This window comes from Phacochoerus africanus, chromosome 8, assembly GCF_016906955.1.
Source record: "Phacochoerus africanus isolate WHEZ1 chromosome 8, ROS_Pafr_v1, whole genome shotgun sequence".
Classification (NCBI taxonomy): Eukaryota; Metazoa; Chordata; class Mammalia; order Artiodactyla; family Suidae; genus Phacochoerus; species Phacochoerus africanus.
In genome coordinates, this window is record NC_062551.1 from 100,704,779 (window position 1) to 100,723,878 (window position 19,100).

General features: G+C 45.9%; 1 protein-coding gene across 1 annotated transcript in view; it reads left to right on the plus strand.

Annotated features, from left to right (window-relative positions):
* Positions 1-19,100, plus strand: part of L3MBTL4 (L3MBTL histone methyl-lysine binding protein 4) — a 243,846-nt gene that overhangs the window by 200,630 nt on the left and 24,116 nt on the right.

Here is a 19,100-nt window from a genome sequence, read left to right on the forward strand (position 1 = left end):
TACATCTGTCAGTTTTTGCTTTGTATATTTTGAGGGTCTATTATTAGGTATGTAAATGTTTATATATAATTTAGTATATAATGTTCTTTTTCTCTTTAACCTTTTTTTTTTTTTAATTTAAAGTCTCTTTTTTCAGGTATTTATATAGCAACCCCACTCTCTTTGGCAACTTTTGGTTAGTTTTCACTTTCATGCTGTTTATGTCTTTGGATCTAAAGTGACTCTTGTAGACAGCCTATAGTTGGATTTTAATTTTTATTCATTCTGTCAATCTCTACTTTTTGATTGGAGAGTTTAATTTTACATTTAAAGTAATTACTGATAACAAGGGATTTACATCTGCCATTGACTATGTGTTTTCTATATATAATACCTTATAGGACTTTGTCCTTCACCCACTGCATTATTATCTTCTTTTGTGTTTTTTGATTTTTTTGGGTGTGGTTAAATGTTTTAATTCACTTTTCATTTCCTTTCGGTTACATGGGGATTGCATTTAACATCCTAAAGTCATAACATTCAAATTTGAATTTATAACAGCTGAATTTCATTGGGATGCAGAAACCCTGGTCCTCTACAGCCTATTCTCACCACCTTTCAGTTGTTGATATTACAAATTACATCTTTCTATGCTGTGTCCAAAAATAAGGATTAATAGTTGTTTTTGATGCATTAGTCTTTTAACTCATGTAGAACAAAATAACAACACTACTTATTTTAATATTTGTTCCTATCTATGTATCATTTTCAGGGAACTTTGTATTTCCACATGGCTTTGAGTTATTGCCTGGCATCCTTTCATTTTAACTTGAGGGATTCCCCTTAACACTCCTTGTAGGGCAGGTGTAGTGGTAATGAATCCCCTTGGCTTTTTTTTGTCAGTGAATGTCTTAATTTCTTCTTAAGTTTTGAAAGACAGTTTTGCCAGATGAAAAATTCTTGGTTGACAGTTTTTTCCTTTCAGCACTTCAAATATATTATCCCACTGCCTTCTGGCCTGGAAGGTTTTGCTGAGAAATCCTCTGGTATCTTCTTGTATGTTATGAGTTCCTTTCCTCTTGGTGCTTTTAAGATTCTCTCTTTGTCTCCCAACAGTTTGATTATAATATGTCTCAGTGTGGGTCTTTTAGACTTTATGCTACTTGGAGTTCATTGAGCCTCTTGAATTTGTAGACCCATATCTTTCCTAAAATTTGGGAAGCTTTCAGCCATTATTTCTCCAAATATTCCTTCCTCTCTGCCACCCTCCCTCCCTCCTCCCCTCCTTTTTTTCTGGGGTCCTTCCATCGTGTCTGTTGGTCCACTTGAGGCTGTCCCATAAGTCTCTTAGACTTTGTTCACTTCTCTTCAGTCTTTTTTTCTTTCTGTTCCTCAGAACCTGATCATTTCAATTGTCCTGTCTTCAAGTTTACTCTTCCTACTACCTGCTTAAATCTGGTTTTGAATCACTTCAGTGAATTTTTCATTTCAGTTATACTTTTCATCTCCAGAATGTCTTTTTAGTTTTTTTTATGATTTCTATCTCTTCATTGATATTTTCATTTTGTTCATACATTGTGTTTTGTTTTGTTTTACTTTGTTCACATCTTCCTGTAGCTCTTTGAGCTTCTTTGAGACAGTTATTTCATCTGGTCAAGAGGGCAGACTTAACTAGACTATTCCTTAGGGACAGTTTCTGTCCTTTCCTTTCCATTGTCCTTTCCTATTTCTTTGAATTCCTTGTGATATTTTTGTTGTTATTATTGGGAACTGGATGTTTGAATCTTATAATATGGCATCTCTATTAATAATCAGATTTTTCCCCTCACCCAGGGTTTGCTATTTTGGTTTGATTTTTGTTTTTAATTGTCGTACTTATGTACCAGAGATCAGCCTGAGGTATAAACTTAAGGTTTTATTAGTTTTTCTTCTGAGCCACATCATTCTCTGGGCATGTGGAATGACTTTCTAAATTCTCCCTTGTATGCTGTTGTTTTGAAAGCTCTAATCCTTAAATACCTGAATCCCAGAGAGGAAAGAAAGGAGGATTGGTGGGGGCTGGGGAGGGAAAAAAGTTTAAAGGCACGCTCCCTTTAAATACCCTGAAAGCCACCTTGGCCAGTGGGGGTTGCACCAGCAGCAGCCGCCTCTGTGCCTATAGCCCCACAACCAGAAGCAGCCATTGTGACCAGAACACAGAGCCCCGATATTAGAGAGCAAGGTCCTTATTGCCCATCCTGACTCCTGCAAGTCACATGCGAGCTGCTTCAGGAATGTGGGCACCGCCACCTGCTGCTGGGCTGGGGGTGGGAACGGGTCACCACTGCTGCACTAAAAGCCCAAGTTGACCAAAATTAACCATCATTTACCATCCAAGTCCTCCCCTTGGAGCAGCAAGCCTCCAGATAGACTCCAGAATTCCAAAATAGTCACATCAGACAGATTCTGCCAGTGCAATTGCTGTCTAGAGGGGAAACGGATTCCTGGCACTTCCTACTCACCATCTTCCCTGACATTCCTGGGCTCTGTTTTGAAGGTCTGAGGAGATAGTGGAGGCTTTCCTGGCTGCCCAAGTGAGTGTTTGTCTTTAAATTGCGATAACTTTACTAAGCTACGTCTTGGCATTGGGTTTTCATTCACCTGATCTGGCACATGGTGACCCTTTCTGTATATAGACTCAAGTATATTTAAGCATAGAGATTCAAAATGTTCAGGAAAGGGTAACTTTTATTATGCATTTGTTTTGTTTTTTTGTTTGTTTGTTTTTTGTTTTTTTGCCCCAGAGATTCTAGGTATGCATTTGCTAGATTTCCTTCCCTAATCCTATCTTAACAATTCTGTTTCAATTTTATTCTGCTAGCATTTCTCATTTTCTCTTTCCTGTCCCTTGCTTTCTGTTGTACAAGATTTCTGCTCCCTTTCTGCTCCCTCCAGTTTTAGCTTCATTTCTCTCACAGCTTTATTTTTCCTTCAACTCGTGTTTGGAGTTCTGCCTCTCTTCTGGTTAACCTGCCATCTCTTCCTTGAATCACTGCATCTCTACTCTGAGTTCTTCATTCATAGGGAGAATGGCTTCGTTAAGCTTTGTTTTGTGTTTCTAAATGCACATCACAACATCCGATCCCCCTGTTCATTTCTTCGGTGACATTTTTCCTGGGTGCATTTTCATCTCTCATAGAGTCTGTGGTTTCCTCCACGTTTTTCTCATGGCATCTCTGCCCAGCAGCATACCGATTCCTTTCCCTTTATTTTAGATCAGTCCTTATCAAGTGGGTTGAATTTTCCTGGAATAGCTATTGGCATGTACCTACAGAGTGACGGGATGGCGGCAGGTCTCTCGGCTGAAGGTTTCTCCCTCTTGCCTGAGCCAGGCAGACAGGAGGAGTAGACTGGCCTCTGGCAGAACCTTCTCTGAGCTGCTGGCAGATCCCATGACCCCTACCTCCCACTTCCGCACACCCCCTCTTCCAGCCTGGTTCCCTCCTCTCAGCCTATCTGCTCCTATGAGCTTGCTGCTGGTGCTCAGAGCCTCTCCCCCTCACAGAGTCTCCTGACCCTCTTCACTCATCTTTTATTTGACATAAAAATCACTGAGGCAGCAGCACCAACTGGACCTGGCCTTTGACTACACAGAAGAGCTTAGGGCAGGGATGAGGTGGAGACTCAAGCAGGCTGAGGTTGGGGTTGTGGCGGCCCCCTGAGCAAGAAGACACCAAGGTTTTTCTGCAGCTCTTCTGTATCTGTGCTTTTCGCTTGATTTATTTTTCTTTTGTGGGAAGAGATGAATTTATTTTAAGAAAGGAAAACACGACCAGGGGAAAAAAAAATCTGGTGGTCCTTGTATTTCTAAACAGCCCCTCACCTAAATCAGTTTTTCTCCCCATCCTTTACATCCCTGAATACCAGGTACTCAAATGAGCTGAAATCAGGGGGGGAAAGTAAAATGGCTCAGAGCTGTTTGCAATATTGGTGATTTAAAAGCACCATCAGAGTTCCCGTCGTGGCTCAGTGGTTAACGAATCCAACTAGGAACCATGAGGTTGCGGGTTCGATCCCTGGCCTTGCTCAGTGGGTTAAGGATCTGGCATTGCCATGAGCTGTGGTGTAGGTTGCAGACGTGGCTTGGATCTGGCATCGCTGTGGCTGTAGCATAGGCTGGCCGCTATAGCTCTGATTAGACCCCTAGCCTGGGAACCTCCATATGCTGTGGGAGTGGCCCCAGAAAATGCAAAAAGACAAAAAAATAAAAAAATAAAAGCACCATCGATTTAGTGTCAGTGGTGCCCAAGTCCTGCTCCTTATAAAGATAATTCCTGCCACCAGGGTCTGCACCCCTCAGCACTCAGGTGCCCCCGGCCTGCTTTCCAGATTTAGTCACTGGTCTTAAAACGTACACTTCATAATCCCACTTATGTTCACCCCCAGCTGAGGGGCACGGCCGGGCCCAGCCCTGTCCCCTAGACAAGCTTCCTCCAGCCTCCACGTTTGGGATGAGAGATGGAGGGTGCACGTGTGCACCCAGACCCCAGCCTGGGCCTCAGGAGCTGCTACGGCTGCCATGTCTGCAGGCCATGCTTCTCCTGCTATTTAGACCAGACCTGTGGGATAAACAGGAATCTCCACTTCCCTTTAATGGGAGCCACAGTTCTAAGTAGCTGAAACAGTGTTCCTTAGGCTAAACAGAGTTAGTGCATGGCCCCTCCGCACCAGCCACAGCCCCATCCTCACATGGGCCTGTCTCGGCCTCTGCTCTCATTCGTACAGCATCCAAGGCTGTCTTTCGAGTCTTCCCTCAGCTCTCGGCTCCTTTCTGTGTCTGCAGAAGTGGGAGGTGCAGCCTCAGGACACAGGCGAGGTGATTAGTCAAACCTCAGTGAAAACAAGAAGAGCCAGGTTAGACAAACATGTGGACACGCATGTAGACCATCCGTAGATGCACACCTAGTACATGCCTAGGTTCTCAAAGAATATATTTCCTTCCCTTCCTTGGCTGAATTCTGGGTTTCTGTGTATCTTATTTGCACAAATAAGAAAGGCCATCTTGTAAACAACTTTTCAGAAAGAGCCCCTCTGTAATACGTTGAGATTTTTAAAAAGCATGTTTCAGGCTTGGCCTCCAGCCTTCAGGCCCCGTGATGGGAGGGCTGGTGGAACACACAATGGTGGGAAGTTCGAATTTAATCAAATCCGCTGAGCCCACTGCTGTTTTATTTTAAAGTACTTGATTGTATCTTTACCTTGCACGTCCCTGTGTGGTGTGGCCGCCCCTGCAGGAAGCACAGATGGTGACTGTCAGACCCATGCATCAAGCCCAGAGCCCTCCTGGAGGCAACCATCTCTTCTGGCCAGTATTCTGTATGGGGCTCTTTTCCAACCATTTTGAAAATTAGCCTTAAACATGCTTTTGAAACACCCACCATTCTGGCTGCACCCTCCTTTGCCAAAAACAAAGTCTCACTCAATCGGAATGATGAAAGGGAGCCTTACCTCCATTTGGGGAAAAAACCTGAATTGTGGACTGTTTGTAAAGGCAGATAAAAGTATGACATCTAAATGTACCATAAGATCATGATTTTTTATGTGCAAGAGAAAATGGACTATTTCAAGGCAATTCCGGAGAGCAGAACGGGGACTAATGGACAGAGTTGTAAGGAGGCAATTTAACTTCAACCTAAGGAATGCCCAGCTAGCACTCACAGCCACACTCCGTGGAGCCTTTTACCTCGTGGTGGGGGAGGGGGGGAGATGCTGTGGCTGGAGGTAGTCGGCTGGAAACCTCCTCCTGCATCACAGAAAATCCCAGGTCCCCTCCCCTCTAAGGGGTCAGCCCCACCTCAGATCCCACTCATCACCTTTGGAATCTTGGGCAGCTGACCCGACCCCTCCCTGCCGCCGTTTCCTCCCCTGCTGTGGGGTTGATAATTTTGAAAGTTGATATTCAGAAAACAATTTTTCACTTAGAACAATGAGTGATAGGCACATAATAAGTGCCATGTAATTGTCTGGTGTCAATAAGGAGAGTATTTTCTGAGGTGCCTGAGAGACACCAAAGATTTCTTCTGAGCGCCTCCTGTGCTAAGCAGTAAACAGGGTGGACATGCGCCCAGTCAAGGCCACCGACAGGACGCAGGCTCAGGCCCCCAGCTTCACCTAGAGCCCAGGGGCCCAGGGCCTGGGGATGGGCAGGGTAGTGGGGCCTTTTTGCTCCCAGGAGAAAAAGAGACAGAGGCAGGACCCAGGGTGCTGGGCCCAGGGACTCTGTCCGTGTCCCCACTGCTCTAGGCACTTACAGGCCCTGCTGATTTCACTTAGGGCATGGCTCCTTATAGCTGCTGACTCATTCATTCATTCATTTAACTTTACTAGCAGGTAAGAGTCTAGAACTTCTTAGTGCAAAAACGTGTTTTTTTTTTTTTTTAATTACCATAAAAACTATTCAGTTAGAAGTCATATGAGTTTTTTGAATTGTTGCAAATCCTATTCTTGTGCTATATGAATAAAGCTACTAGGGCAAAAACCAGTATTTATTCAAGTTGTGTCCTTGTAGAAAATAATAGCTGTAATCACAATTCTACTTTTTCATTACTTTTACTACACAGATTGAAATAACCACAGGCATTGCATAATGATTATTATTATAATGCGTAGTTTTATAAAATTTTTGTTTGAAGGCTCTCTCAGTGGAACTATTTTCTTTGGTGAGCTACAAATGGCTAAGTTCATTTGGTGTAAATTAACATCTCTGATTATGTCTAATTGTAAGAAAATGGTAAAAACAAAAATAGACACAGGAGGAGTTCCTGATGTGGCTCAGCAGGTTAAGGACCTGATGTAGTCTCCCTGAGGATGTAGGTTTAATCCTTGGCCTCTCTCAGTGGATTAAGGATTCAGCATTGCTGCAAGCTGCAACGTAAGTTGCAGATATGACTCATATCCAGCGTTGCTGTGTCTGTGGCGCAGGCCAGCAGATGCAGCTTGGATTCAACCCCTAGCCTGGGAACTTCCATATGCCATCGGTGCAGCCCTAAAAAGACAGCAAAATTTTAAAAAGACAAAAATATCAACATGCTCTAAAAAAGCTTGTCCAGATTCTTGCCCATTGTCAAAGTATGAGAAAAAAATAACTTGCAGATAAATGGTGAGATACAAAGGCTGCCTCAGTGCCCACAATGTGGGCTTTTCTTTCAAATCAAGTGAAATGTTCTAAGGTTTGTTGGTTATTTCTGGGAGCACTGCCATCTGCTCGGTCTCCCCAGGCGGGGCTTATCCCTGGGTTTCCCTGGAACATTCATTCCATTTGGGACCTGGAAGTCTCTAGGGAGAGGTTTAGATGGGAGCAGTGCTGTGTGGAAACAGGACCATCAATGGACTTGTTCTTGTGGGTCACAGACACCCTAAAACACCTGTGACACAAGCCCAGGATACGGAACAAGACCACAAGGCCCCGGAGCCACCTTTCTCAGAACTTTCAGCCGCAGTGGACACCTGACACGCACAGGTGCTCTCAGCTTCATGCTCCACCAGCCCATCCTCTGCTCCGAGTGCTTGCTCTAGAACCTACATCAGATAGGGCTCACCATGCATTAATTCTGCCACAGCTCTTGGAAGCCTCAGGGAAGCCTTCACAGTGCTTGTTTGGCCTGGGGTCCTCGTGGCCTGTGTCAACCCTTCTGTCCAGCCTGCTGCCTGCATCTTCCCCATGGGAGGGCTGGCTGTCACCACGTCACTGCAGTGGCCCCTCATGCACCCCACAGGCTTCCGTGTCTCAGTAAGAGAGCATGCGTGGTCCTTGCCTGGACTCCAAGCCCCTCCGGCTGCCAGTGTCTGTTCACCTTCAGACCCAACCCCAGCATCACTCCCATGATCCACCATCACTCCCTCTTTGTCCTGACTCCTGAGTCAGGACCTGACTCTTGTCATTGGTTGCATTGGTGCAGCCAGTTCTTCACATCTGCCATTTCTGCTGGCCCAAGTTCCGTGAGAGCGAAAAATGAGCACTGTTCTTTTTTGTCCTCCAAGCGCCTGGCGTGGCATTGAGTGAATAAATGCATTGCTGATGAAAATCCAGAACCCAGGGCTGTACAGGATAGGCCCCTGGAGTAGAGAGTGGAAGAGGATTGGGGTATAGAAGGTCCTGGTCATCACTATGGGAGGATCTACCGAGGATGCCCAACTGAGTCAGCCCTGCACCAGGACAGCCAGGGTGATGTTTGCAGTTGACCTTGCAGCCAGCAGGCTTCCAGTCCAGAAGTAGTTCCCCAAATTCTGATGTGGCTAAAGCTGATAAAATATAATTTTACTACAGAGTTTAAAGGTGGGATAGCTAAATAAAGGACATTTTAAAAATTCCTTGCTATTTTAAATTCATTTAAAATTTTTTGACACTGTTGGCTATGAATTTTTATTTGTTTTACCTCTAATATCTTCCGCTTTCCCTACTCTACACGTGGAAGAATATGAATGTGAGAATAAGTAAACTGGTAAATAGAACAGGCAGCTCTCGTTTAGACAAAAGAGCCAAGTATCAAGTGACTACCCTACAGTGGGACTTGTGGAAAGTTATTTAAAGTCAGATCACAGGACCTTTGCATGCCTATTAACTGCAAAGCCCTGTACATCTCAGGGACCAGATTAGAGAGAGACTCTGCTCTCAAAAAAAAGTCTATTTTCATGTACCCTACTTAACCTGTATTTATTAAGCCCCTACACTGTGCAAAGCACCAGGCTAAGTGCTAGGTGTACATAATAGGAAATACAGACAAACATACACATATTTAAGTACAGAATGTGATCACAGAAAAGAAGAAAAGGGGTAAGAATGTGGTGTTGGAAAAAGTGAGTGTCATGTACAGGGGAAGAAATTCAAATGGTACTCTGGAGTCAGAAGGGGCTGCTTGAAAGGGCCATTGCATCTGATCCCCTAAGCATCAGCCAAGTGAAGAGAGGTGGAGATGCGTTCCTGGAGGAGAGCAGCAGGGGCAAGGAGCAAGACCCGTGTTGTGGCTGGAACTGGGGCAAGACGGACAGATGGGCACTGGAGATGAGGCCAGAGAGGTAGGGAGATGGATAAGAAGAAAATTCTATTCATGCCATCCTAGATACCATGTATTTTACACATTATCTCATTTAACTGCATCCTTCACCACCCCATCGTGAAAGGACCACAGGTGAGCCCTGGAACAGAAGGGTAGCCCACCTTCATTCATTAAAAAAGTGAAACATACTGAAAACGGAAAGGAATTCTCGAGGTGCCTCTTGGACTTTCAGGACTCAGAGTGTGTAATTACTCTCCAGGCTGAACCCATGTCTATCTCAGATGTGATAATGTTTTCTGAGGAGGAATATGAGGTCCAGAAAGATTAAGTAACGTGCCCAAGGTCACCAGCTTGACTCCGGAATAGCTGGAATTGGAACCCAGATCTGTCTGACTCTGAAATCCATGCCTGCTCTTTCCACAACAGTGTGCTTTGGGCAAAAGAAAACAATTGCTACAGGAGAACTACGCACTGCCGTGGGAAAACAGGTAGGGATGCTTTATTTCAACAAGGAAAGAATGGGATCGTGTGCAGGGCTGACTCAATGATGGATCAGCTCTTTCTCCCTCTGCAGGGTTTCGCTTCTGTACAAGGTCTCTAGGCTCTGGCTTATATTGTGCATGGCCCTGCCTTAGTTCCTTTCTATTTAATAATGTGATAAATTCCTGTCCGTGCACATAAGCAGAATTAATAATGATGGGATGTAGGGATTAGGACCTGTTCATTTTCTTAATAGCAGCCCTTTATCACAGGGAAAGAGATAATTCTGGTTTTGTGACTACATTTCATTTGTGTGGAGGAGATGCTGTTTAGTCTTATTAACGGCCAGAGGCTTTCTCTTCTACAAGCTGGTTTTTGTGTCCTGCAGTCTCCTGTGGGAGTTCATGACCACTGAGCTTTGCCTTCGGTTCGTACTGTTGTTTTCTTAGGGTTCATTCCTTGTGAGGAGACACAGATTCCTTCAGGTCAAAGGTTCTCAGGAATCTGTAACCAGGCACTTAAGCAAGAGCAGAGTTACAAGGCAGTTGCCAACTTAGGAGGTACACTTCCTGTAGCAGGAATGGAAATTTGAGGGCCAGCAGCCAGCAGGACACGTAACCTTCCCACGTCCTAACCCTAGTTTCTGCACAAGGGTCCTGGAGGGTCTCCTCCCAGCGCCGTCCATCACATCACTATCGTGATAATCTTCTTAAAATCCTCAGGTGATCGCCTTACTTCCCTGCTTTAAGCCTCTTCTGGCTCCCTGCAGCCAAAGGGATAAACCCAAACCTTCCAGTGACTCTCAGAAGCCCCACCCTGAGCCTCCCTATATCTTTCAGGCGCCACCTCTGAGGGCTCCTGGTTAGCTGACCTCACTGCCACCTGTCCGCTGCTGTGTCCTCTCGTCCTGCCACACCCACCTCCAGTGGCTGCTGCCCAGCTCTTGGCTTGCCGAGTACTAGGAAGGCGCCAAGCTGATTGGTTCACTGCGCCCTCAGCAACTATTTACTGAGCTCCTGATAGGTGCCAGGCAGGGTGAAAAAAGACAGGGTGCCGCCTTCAGGAGAACCAGTCACTGGAGAGGTACTGGGATGATGGCCAGCCTGGGACTTTTAAGGCTTTGCTTCTCGAGGTCTGGTCCCAACACCCCTCACGTGTGCATCTCTTGGGAACTGGTGGTAAGAATAGAATCTCAGCTCAGCAAGATCCTGGGACATAGCATCACAGGGCAGCGCTCAGGAGCCCCAAGACTCAGAATCAAGCCAGGCGGGTGGGTTGCATGGGTTGTTTGTATGCTCACTTTACGGTGGTCCTACATCTGTGGTTTAAATTGTCCTTCATGGAGCAGACTCTTTTCGAGGGCTTGTTAATATAAGTTACACTGTTGATTCTGGAGAGCACAGCTAAATGACACGTAAGCAAATACAGATTTATCTCTACTGTCCAAAAAAATGACAACTTTCCAGACACTGGTCGTGTCTCCTCCTGTAAACATTTATCCAGTTATCCTTGCATTCAAGGTATTTGTGCTTGCTCAAAGATTGTAAATTGGTATTTGTAGGCTGTATTTGGCCACACACATGCTTGGGTGGCCAATACAGAGTTTTCATAAATTTTTAATTCATTGCAAGCATTTAAAAATCAAGAGGGAGGAGTTCCTGTTGTGGCGTAGCGGAAACGAATCCGACTAGGAACCATAAGGTTGCGGGTTTGATACCTGGCCTCGCTCAGTGGTGAAGGATCCAGCGTTGCTGTGAGCTGTGGTGTAGGTTGAAGACGTGGCTTAGATCTGGCATAGCTGTGGCTGTGGCATAGGCCAGTAGCTCTAGCTCAGATTAGACCCCTAGCCTGGGACCTTCCATATGCTGTGGGTGAGCCTTAAAAAAAAAAAAAAGAAATAAAATAAAAATAAAAATCAAGAGGGAGTTCCCAGTTGTGGCTCAGTGGTAATGAGCCTGACTAGTGTCCATGAGGATGTGGGTTCAATCTCAGTGGGTTAAGGATCTGGTGTTGCCATGAGCTGTGGTGTAGGTGAAGACATGGCTCAGATCTTGCATTGCTGTGGCTGTGGTGTAGGCCGGCAGCTGCAGCTCTGATTCCACCCCTAGCCTTATAACTTCTGTATACCTTGGGTGCGGCCCTAAAAAAAAAAAGACAAAATAAAAATCAAGAGATTTTCACATAAAAACCCAGACTTCTGGCTTCTCTTGAAAATTGGTCAGCCCTCAGCATGCTTTCCTGATGGCACAACAAGCTGGATCTGGGGGTCCTCTCCTACTAGGGAGGACTCCACATACTAGCCCCCACACCCACCTTACCCACCCCTTCATTGGGCCTGCTTGGCCCCCTGGATTGTGCAGTCTGAGAAGCCAAACAGGAGCTGGGGCTACTCAGAGGTGACCCCGTTATCGTGACCTTCAAGGTCTCCATACAGAAGCAGCCCCTGCAGGAGGAGAGAACAGGACTGGTGGTGAGGACTGACACGGCCCTAGGCAAGCGAGTCTCAGCCCTGGTGACAGGAGCTTGTAAAGGTGCCAGCGCCCCCTCCTCATCTGCACCCCAGAAAGCCTGACTTAATTGATTCAGGCATCACCAGATTTAAAAACCTCCCCTGGTGATTCGAATCTGACTTGAGAACCACTGACCTACCTTTATTGCCAAAAAAAAAAAAAAAGTGAAATTTGCCAAAGTGAGAGAAAAAATATCTAACTATAATGCGTACATATATATGAAGGTACATATATACATACACATCCATACATACATTGAAGCCTCATTGCTCTGGACGTTAGTGATTCAAGATGTACAATAATTTTGTCAAACAGCCAACCACCCATGTTCCTCATCTACAGAAAGAGTTGGCCAGGCAAACGAGTACGGTGAGCAAGATTGCTTTAAAAGGGTGTATAGAAACTAGATTTCTTTTTTAAGGATTTAAATTCAAATGCTGACTTGAGCTAAATATAATTCACATTCCCTATTACAAAAACAAAACATTGGAGACTATCAGTGAGCCCTGTGAATATATCATACAGGGCCCCTCCGACAATCGTGGCATTGCATCTATTTTATCTTCTATTATCATGTAGGCCTAAAATTCTATGAGTGCTTTAATTACTTTAAAATAGTATTTATTACTGTTGAAATTCAGCTGTGTATGCCACAAAGGTATTCATCCGAGGATGTCATTAGTGGCTAACTTCCTCTAATGCTGCAGCTTTAACAGAAACCATCCCCCCACCCCCGCCCCACACCAGCCCAGAGATTTGCTGATGCGCTGCAGAGTTCTGGCAAGCAAAATCCCTGCAGTTTCAGGCGGATTCTCTTGATTAGGGAGTCTGACAATCACCAGAGTAATTCATGCGATGACTTTATGCAAGAAATTTCATTATTTCTAATAGCTGACGGTGGTTTAATATTTTAATGTAATTATGCTTAATTATATATTGTAATGCACACTGACCAGGCTTTGGATCTGGATCCAAGTAAAATACAGCTAATGGAAAATTTTCCTCTTTTTTTTTTTTTTGTTAACAAGGAATTAAGTCCTAAAGTGAAACAGAATGCAAATCCAGCAAGCAGTCTCTTGCCAGAGAAAATATTGGTGTAATATATTTGAATGGCCTAGTTTATCAGCTCACTTGGCTAAATCCTCAAATCATACACTGTTTTAGAATTACTTCAGTTTCTGTTTCTCACCTTTCCACTAACCTGTTTTTAGTAGTTTCAGTTTTGCTTTCTGAACTTTTACCAAAAGGCAGTGTGAGCTGGGAGACATTGGGAGACACATATCAAATAAGGTTATTTTCTGTGATGGTCATTAAAGGTGGAGGAGAGGTTGGAATTACCAATGCCAGGCTGAGGTTGGGGTCTCGCTTGTCTGTGCTGCCCACCATGGGTGGACACCCCGGAAGGACTGACATAAAACCCCTTGTTTGGCTTGGCCATGCAGCTAAGCATTAATGTGCTTCCGGTGTTGACACCCTCCCCCACTCCCAGGTGTAGACAGCCAGCGCCTGACTGAGAGAGGGCCGTGGAGAAGGGTTAAGATGAATGGGGATGCATTAAGGCTTTACTTTCATTCTGCTTTGGAGAAAGATGCCCATTGGAGAGGGACCTCAGTGCCCCCCGCCCCATCCCCTCCTCCTCTCTCTGCAGAGCCCTCGTTTCTCCCTGGGGAAGTCAAGAAAGACAGGGAAAGAAGGGGGCAGCGTGGGGGCCACTCAGACCCCCCACCCATCCACTGCAGCGGCTCCCCTGCAAGGGCCCCCAAAGCATGTTACCCAGAGCCCAACAGCCAGACTCTCAGGTCTCAGCAAGGGCACTAGACACAGAGGCCAGCCTGCCCACCTATTCTCTCACCTGAGAGTCACCTGCTTCCTGGCCAGAAGGGAAGGTGGCGAACAAGAAAAGAGGGCAGTTCTTAACATAACCATCCCGTGTTGGTTAGTGTCTCGCTCCATTTCCCAGTGGGAGCTCACACGTCTAGACGGAGTGTGTACAGTGGACTCGCAGAGCAGCCTATCGCCCGAGTCCTTGACTTTGTCCACGAGTCACAGCAGCCAGGCCACACCCAGCAGCCCTGACAGAGGACAGGCGCCCTCCGGCTCATTTTGCTCTTAGCAGAATTCACCAGTGCCTATTTGAAGTCTCCCCTTACGGGCACATTGTAAAGTTTAGAAAGGGAAAAAAAACTTTACAGCCACCAGAGGTGAGGAAAAGAGATGAAGTTTCCCACCAGAGAACCCAGGGAGTGTCTGTTAAGGGTCACCTCATCTCTGACGCTGCAGGTGAACACAGACACGGAAGCCTCTAGAGGTGAAAAAACAGCTGGGGGTGGGGGGGAGTCAGATGCTGGCTGTGTGTCCCCCAACCCGTGTCTGGCCCACCCTGTGACTGGGGACAGATCGCCACGCAACCTGCACAGCTGAAACCCTCCGCATCTCCAAGCCTGTGGAGTTCAGCCACTGCAGCCCAGGAGCTGACCCATAACCAGGGAGGGGTCTGCCGGGGAAAGGTCTTCTCATTCGTGTGTGTTTACTAATCCGTAAACAGGTCAAGGGCTTGCATCCACTTCAGCCTCTTACGTTGCTCTCCTGGGAACCAGCTGTCCCACCCACACCACTCTGGTGAATCGGCTGCTCTCCTTGACCAGGCCATTCTTACCGGCCAGACAGACCTAAGCTGAGACTACATGATGCACCCCCAGCTGCTGGCTGGCCCCGCATTCGGTGGGCATGCTCCCTGTCACTCCTACACGGAGTCCTGCTCTGACCCCAATCTCGGGTTCCATCCATTGAATTAGCCTGTCTCCTGGTGCAGGTGTGCTGCCCCACCAACCCTTTACTCCTTAATCTGCTCTCTCAAATTCTATGTCCTCTACCCTGGTCTGTGCTCTAAACTTGACCCCCATAGATACTACACTTCAAGGCCTCCCTCCTACCTCCCATGCAGGCAAATAACTTCTTTGGATTCTTCCTAAACTTCACCTCCAGACCAGTTTTTGCCTGTGTATTGAGAGTATCCCTCCTCAACGTCAATACCCTTCAGTTCCCCGAGGAAAGTAGTGTAGAAGGTCAAGAGCACAGACCAGGAAGCCAGACAGCCCAGCAGTGAATCCTAACTCTGCCACTTCCTAGCAGGCATCTGAGGCCAATCCCGTCCCCTCTGTGTGCCTTAAAACAGTGCCTGACACGTGGTATGGGCTGCATGAGAGCTGGGTGGGGTCAGCTTGGGGAGGCAAAGGGGAATGGGATGTATTGTACCAGGTGGGTGCAGAATGATGAACCAGATTGTAGCAGGTGGGTGCAGAATGATGAACCAGATTGTAGCAGGTGCGTGCAGAATCACGAGCCGAGCCTTTCACCCAGTATTTGATACCACATTCTTCACCTGGGATGCATCTCCTGTCCAGCCTTAAGCAGATCCATCTTCCCTTCCCCACTGACCCCCCAGTATCACCTGTCCCATTATTGCCTTAGATTCAGTGCATTAAGTTTCTCCTTCCAGGCTTGTGCTTCTCCTCTGTATCTTCACTCGTCTCTGCCCAGCTCTGTCATTTGAACTTTGAGTAGCTAAGAGCTTTTTACTTAAATTTCAGAGCAGTTTATAACTAGGCTGCTTAGTTTCAGCCAGCAGGTAAAAGCTTTCGTTAAATTGCTCCTCCTTCCTGTATCCCTGTTGTCTAAAGCTCCCGGAAAAGGAAAAGTCGAGAATTAGATTCTCCTAGTTATTAAAGAAGCAGAGTTGGATGTCCAAGCGACAATTTCCCTTTTCCCTACCTAGAATTGACCGATATCATTTGGACTAATTATCTACACCTATAAATTTTGTTTTCCTGAGGAAAATTCTCCTAAAGACATTAGATCATTACCCATGATTCTGGAAAGCCAAAGTGCAAAAAAAAAAAAAAATCAGAAACAAAGTTCAGACTCACTCAATGCAAATTATTTTAGCATATCAGTTAATTTGCTCTCCAAGAAAAACATGGGAACGTAAGCAACAACAGCCAGCCTTTGAAAGAATAATGTGTAAGGATGGGGGTTGGGGAGCGCTACCTGGAAGTCTCCCCATCCTGTTCAAAGTCTGAAAAGGCACTTTTGAAAGGCACTTTTCCCCCAGTAGTCTGTTATGTGGGGGATGCTTGGCTTTGTTGCAGTTGCATAGTGATGGTTCACATTTTCTGACTTACCTTCCTTCCTCCTCATCCTCCACTTTGGATGACACGGTGGAAACCACTGAAAAGAGGAGGCCAGGACATTGAGTGAAGAGCAGCTCTTCTTGGCTGGGATGGTGTATGAACGTGGGCGCAGCGGACCTGAGCTGGGGGATGGAGCCCCGCAGCGCTGTCATCCTGCAGGCTTGGAGCCCCAGTTCTTTAGCCCTGCAGTCTTCAAAGTGTGACACCATGTGTCCTAGTCAGTGACACCACTGTGTCCTAGTCAATGTGCTCGGCCTAAGCGGAGTTTGCAATGATCCCCCTGTTCAGGTTAGAATAGATTTGGACCCAGTGCAGCCCTGCCGTGTACCTGAGAGTCTCTGTCGTGGGGACACTGGCATGGAGAGACCTGGACACAGAGGGGCGGTCACCTTCTCTGAACCTCACAGTGTACTGGGGAATCAGGGCAGGGGGGTGTCGTTGGGCCTCAGAAACTTGCTGTTTTTCATTTATTCCAGGAACATTTCGTTATTACTGTTGCTTCTATTCTGCCACCATCCAATCTGGTTCTCCCTGCTTTCTCTTTCAGATGGTTTATTAGAAGCTCTGCAGAATGTTTCTAAATATTACCCGTTACTACAGGAGGGGTTTGGAGGCTGTGCTGACGGTTCACCTGGGCCAGTCCTCTCCACACATGGGCTCTCCTATAATTCTCATTTCTAACACTGCAGGCTTTTTCAATCCGAACCCACCCACACAAACACACAAATCTTAGCAGCTTGCCTTTTATAGCGGATAATAAGAGTAGGATTTGGTTGGTTTGGGTTTTGGGTTTTTTTTTTATTTGTATATGGTCACCCCTGCAGCATCTGGAAGTTCCCAGGCCAGGGATTGAATCTGAGCCACAGCTGTGACCTGCACCACAGCTGCAGCAATACTAGATTGTTAACCCACTGCACTGGGCTGGGGATTGACCCAGCACCTCCGCAGCAAGCCCAGGCTCCACTGCAGTTAGATCCTTAACCCACTGCACCACAGTGTGAACTCCTAGGATTTGGGTGTTTTAAGCGTCTGTTGATGTTACCACCTTCCTTGCTCCAGTGCATTCACAGTGATCCAGCGATCCTGTGACTGAATAATCCATCTGCTTTCAATCCTCTAGGCATAACCTCATTCTCTTGACTCCCAAGTATCTTCAAGTGTAAGGTAGCCTTGCAGAGAAAATTGATCCCAAATGCAGTTATTTTCAGCAGAGGTGTAAAGCAGGGTTTTGTATACAATATCACTTGAGAAGGAGGCTTCGCTTGTCACTACAGGGTCCCTTTCATGTAGGAAATGAACCTTAATTACATCAGACTGTCTCCCTTTGGTACAAGCAACTCCAGGCTCCTCTAACGAAGTCTGTCACCTTTTCTTGCTGAATTTCTGATGCGAAAGGTTTAGAGTAGTTACTTAGAAGTTAACCTGGAAATAGTTGCTGAGTAGGTACTTTTACTAATACTCATAAAACATGATTTTTAAATTGTGTGTCTTTTGTTATAATCACATAAATGGGATACAACAGTCAATGACTTAATTCCAGGAAAAAGCATACCAGCTCTTGTCGCATCCTGAACTCTCTCCATAGACATGTGATAGATGTCACAGCTTTGATCCAATCTCTTGTACTTTTTAAGAATGTACCTTCTTAAAAAACTTTTTTTAAAAAAAAATTAGATTGTCATTTTTGCAAGATCTTATGTGTAAAGTTAGCATCTAGATCAGATGTGTACGGTACACACAGTAGGACCATAAACATAGTTCTTCTGAGCTTTCATTTATCTTGGTTAGTTTTTAAAACAGTGGAGAGCATATTTTTTCCATCTGGTTTCTCAAAGCATGTGCTGGGCTGTGTGCTGGGTGTGGCCCGGTTCCTGACTAGTTCTGCTGGTGGCTCTGGTTCTGGGTTTCTGCACAGAATTCTAATTTAAGGGTGTTCATTTCAGGAGACAGAGACCCTGGCTTCAGAGTAATGAACGTTCTTGCCTCCTGTGCTAACATAGCGTCAAAAACAGCCTCTGCCTGTGCCCAGAGCTCGGAGGTCTGGGACGTCGGTTCTGCACACAGAACCCACCTACTTGGCAAAATAAGAGATGGCTTGAGGCCAGTATCCGGGCACATGGAACACACGTGGGAGGGCTGGGTGGCAGTCACGGGGGGTGGCCCAGCAGGTCTGCTCAAGTAGGCAGAGTGTCTCCATCTGCAGGACCCTTGCTTTTTAGAAAAGGGATGAAGTGAGGAGTGTCGTGGCCACTCAGATTCCTTCCTTATCTCTCCGCCTCATTATTTGTTTTTAACTTGTGCCACATACTTATTCCAGCCTCTTAAAAGGTTGGAGGGGTTCTTTTCCTTTCCCTTTTTTTCCAACACACACCACACACACACACACACACACACATGCACACACGCACGCATGCACACACCCTGAGAACAGTAAAAGCTTTCTTCTCTGTTTTCTTGAGTGCTAATATGCTGGAAAAGGTAGGATATGTTATCTGTGCAGATTGGCATCCAGGGCTTCGAGGGATGTGTGTTTGGGGAGAGAGGATAGACAACTGAGCCAAACAGCCTTTGAATGGTTTAGAACCGAGTTTCTGACAAGCCAGGAATCATGTGAGGAAGAGTATGTTTTAGCTCCAGAAAAAGTAGACTGTCTTAAGCGTTGGTAGAACGTTTTTCTTAAAATTCTAATAATTTTAAAAGACTGAAGTCTATAATACCAAATTATGACAAACCTTAATATTACCCGTACCCCTTCCCATCTCCTCAGCCTCCTGTGCTCCTGTAACAACTAGTAGATGAGATGAGACCAGGAGCTCCGAGGTCCCTAAGGGTCTGAAAGGCGTGTGAGCTCCCCATCTGACCTGCATGTGCAGGGGAATTGCAGGAGGGGCTCCTCAGAATGCAAA